This window comes from Oncorhynchus keta, chromosome 24 (assembly GCF_023373465.1).
Source record: "Oncorhynchus keta strain PuntledgeMale-10-30-2019 chromosome 24, Oket_V2, whole genome shotgun sequence".
Lineage (NCBI taxonomy): Eukaryota > Metazoa > Chordata > Actinopteri > Salmoniformes > Salmonidae > Oncorhynchus > Oncorhynchus keta.
This window is the reverse complement of record NC_068444.1, coordinates 1618617-1631704: the sequence shown is the minus strand read 5'-3', so window position 1 is coordinate 1631704 and position 13088 is coordinate 1618617. Positions and strand designations below refer to the sequence as shown.

The 13088-nt window shown below is 46.3% G+C and overlaps 1 protein-coding gene and 1 long non-coding RNA gene across 10 annotated transcripts in view; both read left to right on the top strand.

Moving 5' to 3' along the window:
• The window catches only part of LOC127911283 (protein jagged-1b-like), a 251790-nt gene that overhangs the window by 91202 nt on the left and 147500 nt on the right, over positions 1 to 13088 (top strand). The gene's annotated exons all lie outside the window — the stretch shown is intronic.
• LOC127911289 (uncharacterized) lies at positions 1601 to 2183 on the top strand. Its single transcript, XR_008077723.1, has 3 exons — positions 1601 to 1746; positions 1813 to 2107; positions 2141 to 2183. It is a non-coding gene; the product is annotated as an uncharacterized LOC127911289 (long non-coding RNA).

The following is a 13088-nucleotide window of genomic DNA, read 5'->3' as shown; positions in this document are numbered from 1 at the left end:
ACAAACCCAGATGACGCTGTGCCAATTGTGCGCCGCCCTATGCTTGCTTGTTTTCATTGCTTTACTGGGAAGCTTAGCAGATTTTCATGTTATTTATGTTAGCGCAGGTTGAGCTGCACACAGTGGTCTTCCTATAGGACACACCTCCTCAGTGTTAACAGTGGTCTTCCGATTGGACGCACCACCTCAGTGCTAACAGTGGTCTTCTTATAGGACACACTGCCTCAGTGGTCTTCTTATAGGACACACTGCCTCAGTGGTCTTCTTATAGGACACACTGCCTCAGTGGTCTTCCTACTAGGACACACCTCCTCAGTGTTAACAGTGGTCTTCCTATAGGACACACCTCCTCAGTGTTAACAGTGGTCTTCCTACTAGGACACACCTCCTCAGTGTTAACAGTGGTCCTCCTACTAGGACACACCACCTCAGTGTTAACAGTGGTCTTCCTACTAGGACACACCTCCTCAGTGTTAACAGTGGTCTTCCTATAGGACACACATCCTCAGTGTTAACAGTGGTCTTCCTATAGGACACACCTCCTCAGTGTTAACAGTGGTCTTCCTACTAGGACACACCTCCTCAGTGTTAACAGTGGTCTTCCTACTAGGACACACCTCCTCAGTGTTAACAGTGGTCTTCCTACTAGGACACACCTCCTCAGTGTTAACAGTGGTCTTCCTACTAGGACACACCTCCTCAGTGTTAACAGTGGTCTTCCTACTAGGACACACCTCCTCAGTGTTAACAGTGGTCTTCCTACTGGGACACACCTCCTCAGTGTTAACAGTGGTCTTCCTACTAGGACACACCTCCTCAGTGTTAACAGTGGTCTTCCTATAGGACACACCACCTCAGTGTTAACAGTGGTCTTCCTACTAGGACACACCTCCTCAGTGTTAACAGTGGTCTTCCTACTAGGACACACCTCCTCAGTGTTAACAGTGGTCTTCCTACTAGGACACACCTCCTCAGTGTTAACAGTGGTCTTCCTATAGGACACACCTCCTCAGTGTTAACAGTGGTCTTCCTACTGGGACACACCTCCTCAGTGTTAACAGTGGTCTTCCTACTAGGACACACCTCCTCAGTGTTAACAGTGGTCTTCCTACTGGGACACACCTCCTCAGTGTTAACAGTGGTCTTCCTACTAGGACACACCACCTCAGTGTTAACAGTGGTCTTCCTACTAGGACACACCTCCTCAGTGTTAACAGTGGTCTTCCTACTAGGACACACCTCCTCAGTGTTAACAGTAGTCTTTCAACTAGGACACACCTCCTCAGTGTTAACAGTAGTCTTTCAACTAGGACACACCTCCTCAGTGTTAACAGTGGTCTTCCTATAGGTCACACCACCTCAGTGTTAAAAGTATAATTAAGGTTCATAGACACATGATTGCTATGTACAACAGCTGTAGGATCAGCAGAGGCAGGTAGGGGGGTGTGCTGATTGGCTGATTGGATTCAGGGGGCGTAGGGGGGTGTGCTGATTGGCTGATTGGATTTAGGGGGCGTAGGGGGGTGTGCTGATTGGCTGATTGGATTCAGGGGGCGTAGGGGGGTGTATTTTTATTTATTATTATATTTATTTTATTTCACCTTTATTTAACCAGGTGGCCAGTTGAGAACACCTTTATTTAACCAGGTAGGCCAGTTGAGAACACCTTTATTTAACCAGGTAGGCTAGTTGAGAACACCTTTATTTAACCAGGTAGGCTAGTTGAGAACTCCTTTATTTAACCAGGTAGGCCAGTTGAGAACACCTTTATTTAACCAGGGAGGCCAGTTGAGAACACCTTTATTTAACCAGGTAGGCTAGTTGAGAACACCTTTATTTAACCAGGTGGCTAGTTGAGAACACCTTTATTTAACCAGGTAGGCTAGTTGAGAACACCTTTATTTAACCAGGTAGGCCAGTTGAGAACACCTTTATTTAACCAGGTAGGCCAGTTGAGAACACCTTTATTTAACCAGGTGGCCAGTTGAGAACACCTTTATTTAACCAGGTAGGCTAGTTGAGAACACCTTTATTTAACTAGGTAGGCCAGTTGAGAACACCTTTATTTAACCAGGTAGGCTAGTTGAGAACTCCTTTATTTAACCAGGTAGGCCAGTTGAGAACACCTTTATTTAACCAGGTAGGCTAGTTGAGAACACCTTTATTTAACCAGGTGGCTAGTTGAGAACACCTTTATTTAACCAGGTAGGCCAGTTGAGAACACCTTTATTTAACCAGGTAGGCTAGTTGAGAACACCTTTATTTAACCAGGTAGGCTAGTTGAGAACACCTTTATTTAACCAGGTAGGCCAGTTGAGAACACCTTTATTTAACCAGGTGGCTAGTTGAGAACACCTTTATTTAACCAGGTAGGCTAGTTGAGAACACCTTTATTTAACCAGGTAGGCCAGTTGAGAACACCTTTATTTAACCAGGTAGGCTAGTTGAGAACACCTTTATTTAACCAGGTAGGCTAGTTGAGAACACCTTTATTTAACCAGGTAGGCCAGTTGAGAACACCTTTATTTAACCAGGTGGCTAGTTGAGAACACCTTTATTTAACCAGGTAGGCTAGTTGAGAACACCTTTATTTAACCAGGTGGCCAGTTGAGAACACCTTTATTTAACCAGGGAGGCCAGTTGAGAACACCTTTATTTAACCAGGTAGGCAAGTTGAGAACACCTTTATTTAACCAGGTGGCCAGTTGAGAACACCTTTATTTAACCAGGTAGGCTAGTTGAGAACACCTTTATTTAACCAGGTAGGCAAGTTGAGAACACCTTTATTTAACCAGGTAGGCCAGTTGAGAACACCTTTATTTAACCAGGTAGGCTAGTTGAGAACACCTTTATTTAACCAGGTGGCTAGTTGAGAACACCTTTATTTAACCAGGTAGGCTAGTTGAGAACACCTTTATTTAACCAGGTAGGCCAGTTGATAACACCTTTATTTAACCAGGTAGGCTAGTTGAGAACACCTTTATTTAACCAGGTGGCTAGTTGAGAACACCTTTATTTAACCAGGGAGGCCAGTTGAGAACACCTTTATTTAACCAGGTAGGCAAGTTGAGAACACCTTTATTTAACCAGGTAGGCTAGTTGAGAACACCTTTATTTAACCAGGTAGGCCAGTTGAGAACACCTTTATTTAACCAGGTAGCCAGTTGAGAACACCTTTATTTAACCAGGGAGGCTAGTTGAGAACACCTTTATTTAACCAGGTAGGCCAGTTGAGAACACCTTTATTTAACCAGGGAGGCCAGTTGAGAACACCTTTATTTAACCAGGTAGGCTAGTTGAGAACACCTTTATTTAACCAGGTAGACTAGTTGAGAACACCTTTATTTAACCAGGGAGGCCAGTTGAGAACACCTTTATTTAACCAGGTAGGCTAGTTGAGAACACCTTTATTTAACCAGATAGGCTAGTTGAGAACACCTTTATTTAACCAGGTGGCCAGTTGAGAACACCTTTATTTAACCAGGTAGGCTAGTTGAGAACACCTTTATTTAACCAGGTAGGCTAGTTGAGAACACCTTTATTTAACCAGGGAGGCCAGTTGAGAACACCTTTATTTAACCAGGTAGGCTAGTTGAGAACACCTTTATTTAACCAGGTAGGCCAGTTGAGAACACCTTTATTTAACCAGGTAGGCCAGTTGAGAACACCTTTATTTAACCAGGTAGGCTAGTTGAGAACACCTTTATTTAACCAGGGAGGCCAGTTGAGAACACCTTTATTTAACCAGGTAGGCTAGTTGAGAACACCTTTATTTAACCAGGTAGGCCAGTTGAGAACACCTTTATTTAACCAGGTGGCCAGTTGAGAACACCTTTATTTAACCAGGTGGCCAGTTGAGAACACCTTTATTTAACCAGGTAGGCCTGTTGAGAACACCTTTATTTAACCAGGTAGGCTAGTTGAGAACACCTTTATTTAACCAGGTAGGCCAGTTGAGAACACCTTTATTTAACCAGGTAGGCTAGTTGAGAACACCTTTATTTAACCAGGTAGGCTAGTTGAGAACACCTTTATTTAACCAGGTAGGCTAGTTGAGAACACCTTTATTTAACCAGGTAGGCTAGTTGAGAACACCTTTATTTAACCAGGTAGGCCAGTTGAGAACAAGTTCTCATTTACAACTGCCACCTGGCCAAGATAAAGCAAAGCAGTTCGACACAAACAACAACACAGAGTTACACGTGGAATAAACAAACACACTGTCAATAACACAGTAGAACAAAAAAAACAACAAGTCTATATGCAGCGAGCGCAAATGAGGTAAGATAAGGAAATAAATAGGCCATGGTGGCGAAGTAATTACAATATAGCAATTAAACACTGGAATGGTAGATGTGCAGGAGATGAATGTGCAAGTAGAGATACTGGGGTGCAAAGGAGCAAGATAAATAAATAAATACAGTATGGGGATGAGGTAGTTGGATGGGTTCTTTACAGATGGGCTATGTACAGGTGCAGTGATCTGTGAGCTGCTCTGACAGGTGGTGCTTAAAGTTACTGAGGGAGAGATGTATCTCCAGCTTCAGTGATTTTTGCACTTCGTTCCAGTCATTGGCAGCAGAGAACTGGAAGGAAAGGCGGCCAAAGGAGGATTTGGCTTTGGAGGTGACCAGTGAGATATACCTGCTGGAGCGTGTGCTACGAGTGGGTGCTGCTATGGTGACCAGGGAGCTGAGATAAGGCAGGGCTTTACTCAACATAGACTTATAGATGACCTGAAGCCAGTGGGTTTGGCGACGAGTATGAAGCGAGGGCCAACCAACGAGAGCGTACAGGTCGCAGTGGTGGGTAGTGTATGGGGCTTTGGTGACAAAACGGATGGCACTGTGATAGACTGCATCCAGTTTGTTGAGTAGAGTGTTGGAGGCTATTTTATATATGACATCACCGAAGTCGAGGATCGGTAGGATGGTCAGTTTTACGAGGGTATATTTGGCAGCATGAGTGAGGGATATTTTGTTGCGATAAAGGAAGCCAATTCTAGATTTAATTTTGAATGGGAGATGCTTAGAATTGAACCCTGTGGCACCCCCATAGAGACAGCCAGAGGTCCGGACAACAGGCCCTCCAATTGACACGCTGAACTCTATGAGAGAAGTAGTTGGTGAACCAGGCGAGGCAGATGAGGACGTGGTGGTTGACAGAGTCGAAAGCCTTGGCCAGGTCGATGAAGACTGCTGCACAGTACTATTTTTTATCGGTAGTGGTTATGATGTCGTTTAGGACCTTGAGCGTGGCTGAGGTGCACCCATGACCAGCTCTGAAACCAGATTGCATAGTGGAGAAGGTATGGTGGGATTCAAAATAGTCGGTGATCTGTTTGTTAACTTGGCTTTCGAAGACCTTAGAAAGGCAGGGTAGGATAGATATAGGTCTGTAACAGTTTAGGTCTAGAGTGTCTCCCCTTTGAAGAGGGGGATGACCGCAGCAGCTTTCCAATCTTTCGGAATCTCAGACGACACGAAAGAGAGGTTGAACAGGCCAGTAATAGGGGTTGCAATTTTAGAAAGAGAGGGACCATATTGTGTACTGATTGGCTGAGTGGATTCAGTAGGTGTGTGGGGGGGTGTACTGTTTGGCTGAGTGGATTAAGGGGGCGTGGGTGGGTGTACTGATTGGCTGATTGGATTCAGGGGGCATGGGGGGGTGTACTGATTGGCTGACTGGATTCAGGGGGCGTAGGGGGGTGTACTGATTGGCTGATTGGATTCAGGGGGCATGGGGGGGTGTACTGATTGGCTGAGTGGATTCAGGGGGCATAGGGGGGGTGTACTGATTGGCTGATTGGATTCAGGGGGCGTAGGGGTGTGTACTGATTGGCTGAGTGGATTCAGGGGCGTAGGGGGTGTACTGATTGGCTGATTGGATTCAGGGGGCGTAGGAGGGTGTACTGATTGGCTGAGTGGATTCAGGGGGCGTAGGGGGGTGTACTGATTAGCTAATTGGATTCAGGGGGCATGGGGGGGTGTACTGATTGGCTGAGTGGATTCAGGGGGCGCAGGGGGGTGTACTGATTGGCTGAGTGGATTCAGTAGGTGTGGGGGGGTTTACAAGGGTCCTCTCTGCTTTCAGGTCCTCTCCTCTCCCAGGTCCTCTCTGCTCCCAGGTCCTCTCTGCTCCCAGGTCCTCTCTGCTCCCAGGTCCTCTCTGCTCCCAGGTCCTCTCTGCTCCCAGGTCCTCTCTGCTCCCAGGTCCTCTCTGCTCCCAGGTCCTCTCTGCTCCCAGGTCCTCTCCTCTCCCAGGTCCTCTCTGCTCCCAGGTCCTCTCTGCTCCCAGGTCCTCTCTGGTTTTCTGTTTCCTCAGTAGATCGGTGGGTCGTCATGGTTTTCTGTTTCCTCAGTAAATGGGTGGGTCGTCATGGTTTTCTGTTTCCTCAGTAGATCGGTGGGTCGTCATGGTTTTCTGTTTCCTCAGTAAATGGGTGGGTCGTCATGGTTTTCTGTTTCCTCAGTAGATCGGTGGGTCGTCATGGTTTTCTGTTTCCTCAGTAAATGGGTGGGTCGTCATGGTTTTCTGTTTCCTCAGTAGATCGGTGGGTCGTCATGGTTTTCTGTTTCCTCAGTAAATGGGTGGGTTGTGGGGTTCGGTTGATGCTGAGGGCGGCTCACCGTTTAGCTGCTGGATGTTAGGAAAACACAGAACACACACCTTGTTATTTTACACACCTTTATTTAACAAGTCAGTTAAGAACCAATTCTTATTTAAAATGACGGCCTACCCTGGCCAAACCCAGATGACGCTGTGCCAATTGTGCGCCGCCCTATGCTTGCTTGTTTTCATTGCTTTACTGGGAAGCTTAGCAGATTTTCATGTTATTTATGTTAGCGCAGGTTGAGCTGCACACAGTGGTCTTCCTATAGGACACACCTCCTCAGTGTTAACAGTGGTCTTCCGATTGGACGCACCACCTCAGTGCTAACAGTGGTCTTCTTATAGGACACACTGCCTCAGTGGTCTTCTTATAGGACACACTGCCTCAGTGGTCTTCTTATAGGACACACTGCCTCAGTGGTCTTCCTACTAGGACACACCTCCTCAGTGTTAACAGTGGTCTTCCTATAGGACACACATCCTCAGTGTTAACAGTGGTCTTCCTATAGGACACACCTCCTCAGTGTTAACAGTGGTCTTCCTACTAGGACACACCTCCTCAGTGTTAACAGTGGTCTTCCTACTAGGACACACCTCCTCAGTGTTAACAGTGGTCTTCCTATAGGACACACCTCCTCAGTGTTAACAGTGGTCTTCCTACTAGGACACACCTCCTCAGTGTTAACAGTGGTCTTCCTATAGGACACACCTCCTCAGTGTTAACAGTGGTCTTCCTATAGGACACACCTCCTCAGTGTTAACAGTGGTCTTCCTACTAGGACACACCTCCTCAGTGTTAACAGTGGTCTTCCTATAGGACACACATCCTCAGTGTTAACAGTGGTCTTCCTACTAGGACACACCTCCTCAGTGTTAACAGTGGTCTTCCTACTAGGACACACCTCCTCAGTGTTAACAGTGGTCTTCCTACTAGGACACACCTCCTCAGTGTTAACAGTGGTCTTCCTATAGGACACACCTCCTCAGTGTTAACAGTGGTCCTCCTACTAGGACACACCACCTCAGTGTTAACAGTGGTCTTCCTACTAGGACACACCTCCTCAGTGTTAACAGTGGTCTTCCTATAGGACACACATCCTCAGTGTTAACAGTGGTCTTCCTATAGGACACACCTCCTCAGTGTTAACAGTGGTCTTCCTACTAGGACACACCTCCTCAGTGTTAACAGTGGTCTTCCTACTAGGACACACCTCCTCAGTGTTAACAGTGGTCTTCCTATAGGACACACCTCCTCAGTGTTAACAGTGGTCTTCCTACTAGGACACACCTCCTCAGTGTTAACAGTGGTCTTCCTATAGGACACACCTCCTCAGTGTTAACAGTGGTCTTCCTATAGGACACACCTCCTCAGTGTTAACAGTGGTCTTCCTACTAGGACACACCTCCTCAGTGTTAACAGTGGTCTTCCTATAGGACACACATCCTCAGTGTTAACAGTGGTCTTCCTACTAGGACACACCTCCTCAGTGTTAACAGTGGTCTTCCTACTAGGACACACCTCCTCAGTGTTAACAGTGGTCTTCCTACTAGGACACACCTCCTCAGTGTTAACAGTGGTCTTCCTATAGGACACACCTCCTCAGTGTTAACAGTGGTCTTCCTATAGGACACACCTCCTCAGTGTTAACAGTGGTCTTCCTACTAGGACACACCTCCTCAGTGTTAACAGTGGTCTTCCTATAGGACACACCTCCTCAGTGTTAACAGTGGTCTTCCTACTAGGACACACCTCCTCAGTGTTAACAGTGGTCTTCTTATAGGATACACCTCCTCAGTGTTAACAGTGGTCTTCCTATAGGACACACCTCCTCAGTGTTAACAGTGGTCTTCCTACTGGGACACACCTCCTCAGTGTTAACAGTGGTCTTCCTACTGGGACACACCTCCTCAGTGTTAACAGTGGTCTTCCTACTGGGACACACCTCCTCAGTGTTAACAGTGGTCTTCCTACTAGGACACACCTCCTCAGTGTTAACAGTGGTCTTCCTACTAGGACACACCTCCTCAGTGTTAACAGTGGTCTTCCTATAGGACACACCACCTCAGTGTTAACAGTGGTCTTCCTACTAGGACACACCTCCTCAGTGTTAACAGTGGTCTTCCTACTAGGACACACCTCCTCAGTGTTAACAGTGGTCTTCCTACTAGGACACACCTCCTCAGTGTTAACAGTGGTCTTCCTACTGGGACACACCTCCTCAGTGTTAACAGTGGTCTTCCTACTAGGACACACCTCCTCAGTGTTAACAGTGGTCTTCCTACTAGGACACACCTCCTCAGTGTTAACAGTGGTCTTCCTATAGGACACACCACCTCAGTGTTAACAGTGGTCTTCCTACTAGGACACACCTCCTCAGTGTTAACAGTGGTCTTCCTACTAGGACACACCTCCTCAGTGTTAACAGTGGTCTTCCTACTAGGACACACCTCCTCAGTGTTAACAGTGGTCTTCCTATAGGACACACCTCCTCAGTGTTAACAGTGGTCTTCCTACTGGGACACACCTCCTCAGTGTTAACAGTGGTCTTCCTACTAGGACACACCTCCTCAGTGTTAACAGTGGTCTTCCTACTGGGACACACCTCCTCAGTGTTAACAGTGGTCTTCCTACTAGGACACACCACCTCAGTGTTAACAGTGGTCTTCCTACTAGGACACACCTCCTCAGTGTTAACAGTGGTCTTCCTACTAGGACACACCTCCTCAGTGTTAACAGTAGTCTTTCAACTAGGACACACCTCCTCAGTGTTAACAGTAGTCTTTCAACTAGGACACACCTCCTCAGTGTTAACAGTGGTCTTCCTATAGGTCACACCACCTCAGTGTTAAAAGTATAATTAAGGTTCATAGACACATGATTGCTATGTACAACAGCTGTAGGATCAGCAGAGGCAGGTAGGGGGGTGTGCTGATTGGCTGATTGGATTCAGGGGGCGTAGGGGGGTGTGCTGATTGGCTGATTGGATTTAGGGGGCGTAGGGGTGTGCTGATTGGCTGATTGGATTCAGGGGGCGTAGGGGGAACACCTTTATTTAACCAGGTAGGCTAGTTGAGAACACCTTTATTTAACTAGGTAGGCCAGTTGAGAACACCTTTATTTAACCAGGTAGGCTAGTTGAGAACTCCTTTATTTAACCAGGTAGGCCAGTTGAGAACACCTTTATTTAACCAGGTAGGCTAGTTGAGAACACCTTTATTTAACCAGGTGGCTAGTTGAGAACACCTTTATTTAACCAGGTAGGCCAGTTGAGAACACCTTTATTTAACCAGGTAGGCTAGTTGAGAACACCTTTATTTAACCAGGTGGCTAGTTGAGAACACCTTTATTTAACCAGGTAGGCTAGTTGAGAACACCTTTATTTAACCAGGTAGGCCAGTTGATAACACCTTTATTTAACCAGGTAGGCTAGTTGAGAACACCTTTATTTAACCAGGTGGCTAGTTGAGAACACCTTTATTTAACCAGGGAGGCCAGTTGAGAACACCTTTATTTAACCAGGTAGGCAAGTTGAGAACACCTTTATTTAACCAGGTAGGCTAGTTGAGAACACCTTTATTTAACCAGGTAGGCCAGTTGAGAACACCTTTATTTAACCAGGTAGCCAGTTGAGAACACCTTTATTTAACCAGGGAGGCTAGTTGAGAACACCTTTATTTAACCAGGTAGGCCAGTTGAGAACACCTTTATTTAACCAGGGAGGCCAGTTGAGAACACCTTTATTTAACCAGGTAGGCTAGTTGAGAACACCTTTATTTAACCAGGTAGACTAGTTGAGAACACCTTTATTTAACCAGGGAGGCCAGTTGAGAACACCTTTATTTAACCAGGTAGGCTAGTTGAGAACACCTTTATTTAACCAGATAGGCTAGTTGAGAACACCTTTATTTAACCAGATAGGCTAGTTGAGAACACCTTTATTTAACCAGGTGGCCAGTTGAGAACACCTTTATTTAACCAGGTAGACTAGTTGAGAACACCTTTATTTAACCAGGTAGGCTAGTTGAGAACACCTTTATTTAACCAGGGAGGCCAGTTGAGAACACCTTTATTTAACCAGGTAGGCTAGTTGAGAACACCTTTATTTAACCAGGTAGGCCAGTTGAGAACACCTTTATTTAACCAGGTAGGCCAGTTGAGAACACCTTTATTTAACCAGGTAGGCTAGTTGAGAACACCTTTATTTAACCAGGGAGGCCAGTTGAGAACACCTTTATTTAACCAGGTAGGCTAGTTGAGAACACCTTTATTTAACCAGGTAGGCCAGTTGAGAACACCTTTATTTAACCAGGTGGCCAGTTGAGAACACCTTTATTTAACCAGGTGGCCAGTTGAGAACACCTTTATTTAACCAGGTAGGCCTGTTGAGAACACCTTTATTTAACCAGGTAGGCTAGTTGAGAACACCTTTATTTAACCAGGTAGGCCAGTTGAGAACACCTTTATTTAACCAGGTAGGCTAGTTGAGAACACCTTTATTTAACCAGGTAGGCTAGTTGAGAACACCTTTATTTAACCAGGTAGGCTAGTTGAGAACACCTTTATTTAACCAGGTAGGCTAGTTGAGAACACCTTTATTTAACCAGGTAGGCCAGTTGAGAAGTTCTCATTTACAACTGCCACCTGGCCAAGATAAAGCAAAGCAGTTCGACACAAACAACAACACAGAGTTACACGTGGAATAAACAAACACACTGTCAATAACACAGTAGAACAAAAAAAACAACAAGTCTATATGCAGCGAGCGCAAATGAGGTAAGATAAGGAAATAAATAGGCCATGGTGGCGAAGTAATTACAATATAGCAATTAAACACTGGAATGGTAGATGTGCAGGAGATGAATGTGCAAGTAGAGATACTGGGGTGCAAAGGAGCAAGATAAATAAATAAATACAGTATGGGGATGAGGTAGTTGGATGGGTTCTTTACAGATGGGCTATGTACAGGTGCAGTGATCTGTGAGCTGCTCTGACAGGTGGTGCTTAAAGTTACTGAGGGAGAGATGTATCTCCAGCTTCAGTGATTTTTGCACTTCGTTCCAGTCATTGGCAGCAGAGAACTGGAAGGAAAGGCGGCCAAAGGAGGATTTGGCTTTGGAGGTGACCAGTGAGATATACCTGCTGGAGCGTGTGCTACGAGTGGGTGCTGCTATGGTGACCAGGGAGCTGAGATAAGGCAGGGCTTTACTCAACATAGACTTATAGATGACCTGAAGCCAGTGGGTTTGGCGACGAGTATGAAGCGAGGGCCAACCAACGAGAGCGTACAGGTCGCAGTGGTGGGTAGTGTATGGGGCTTTGGTGACAAAACGGATGGCACTGTGATAGACTGCATCCAGTTTGTTGAGTAGAGTGTTGGAGGCTATTTTATATATGACATCACCGAAGTCGAGGATCGGTAGGATGGTCAGTTTTACGAGGGTATATTTGGCAGCATGAGTGAGGGATATTTTGTTGCGATAAAGGAAGCCAATTCTAGATTTAATTTTGAATGGGAGATGCTTAGAATTGAACCCTGTGGCACCCCCATAGAGACAGCCAGAGGTCCGGACAACAGGCCCTCCAATTGACACGCTGAACTCTATGAGAGAAGTAGTTGGTGAACCAGGCGAGGCAGATGAGGACGTGGTGGTTGACAGAGTCGAAAGCCTTGGCCAGGTCGATGAAGACTGCTGCACAGTACTATTTTTTATCGGTAGTGGTTATGATGTCGTTTAGGACCTTGAGCGTGGCTGAGGTGCACCCATGACCAGCTCTGAAACCAGATTGCATAGTGGAGAAGGTATGGTGGGATTCAAAATAGTCGGTGATCTGTTTGTTAACTTGGCTTTCGAAGACCTTAGAAAGGCAGGGTAGGATAGATATAGGTCTGTAACAGTTTAGGTCTAGAGTGTCTCCCCTTTGAAGAGGGGATGACCGCAGCAGCTTTCAATCTTCGGAATCTCAGACGACACGAAAGAGAGGTTGAACAGGCCAGTAATAGGGGTTGCAATTTTAGAAAGAGAGGGACCATATTGTGTACTGATTGGCTGAGTGGATTCAGTAGGTGTGTGGGGGGGGTGTACTGTTTGGCTGAGTGGATTAAGGGGGCGTGGGTGGGTGTACTGATTGGCTGATTGGATTCAGGGGCATGGGGGGGGTGTACTGTTTGGCTGACTGGATTCAGGGGCGTAGGGGTGTACTGATTGGCTGATTGGATTCAGGGGGCATGGGGGGTGTACTGATTGGCTGAGTGGATTCAGGGGGCATAGGGGGGTGTACTGATTGGCTGATTGGATTCAGGGGCGTAGGGTGTGTACTGATTGGCTGAGTGGATTCAGGGGCGTAGGGGTGTACTGATTGGCTGATTGGATTCAGGGGCGTAGGAGGGTGTACTGATTGGCTGAGTGGATTCAGGGGGCATGGGGGGGTGTACTGATTAGCTAATTGGATTCAGGGGCATGGGGGTGTACTGATT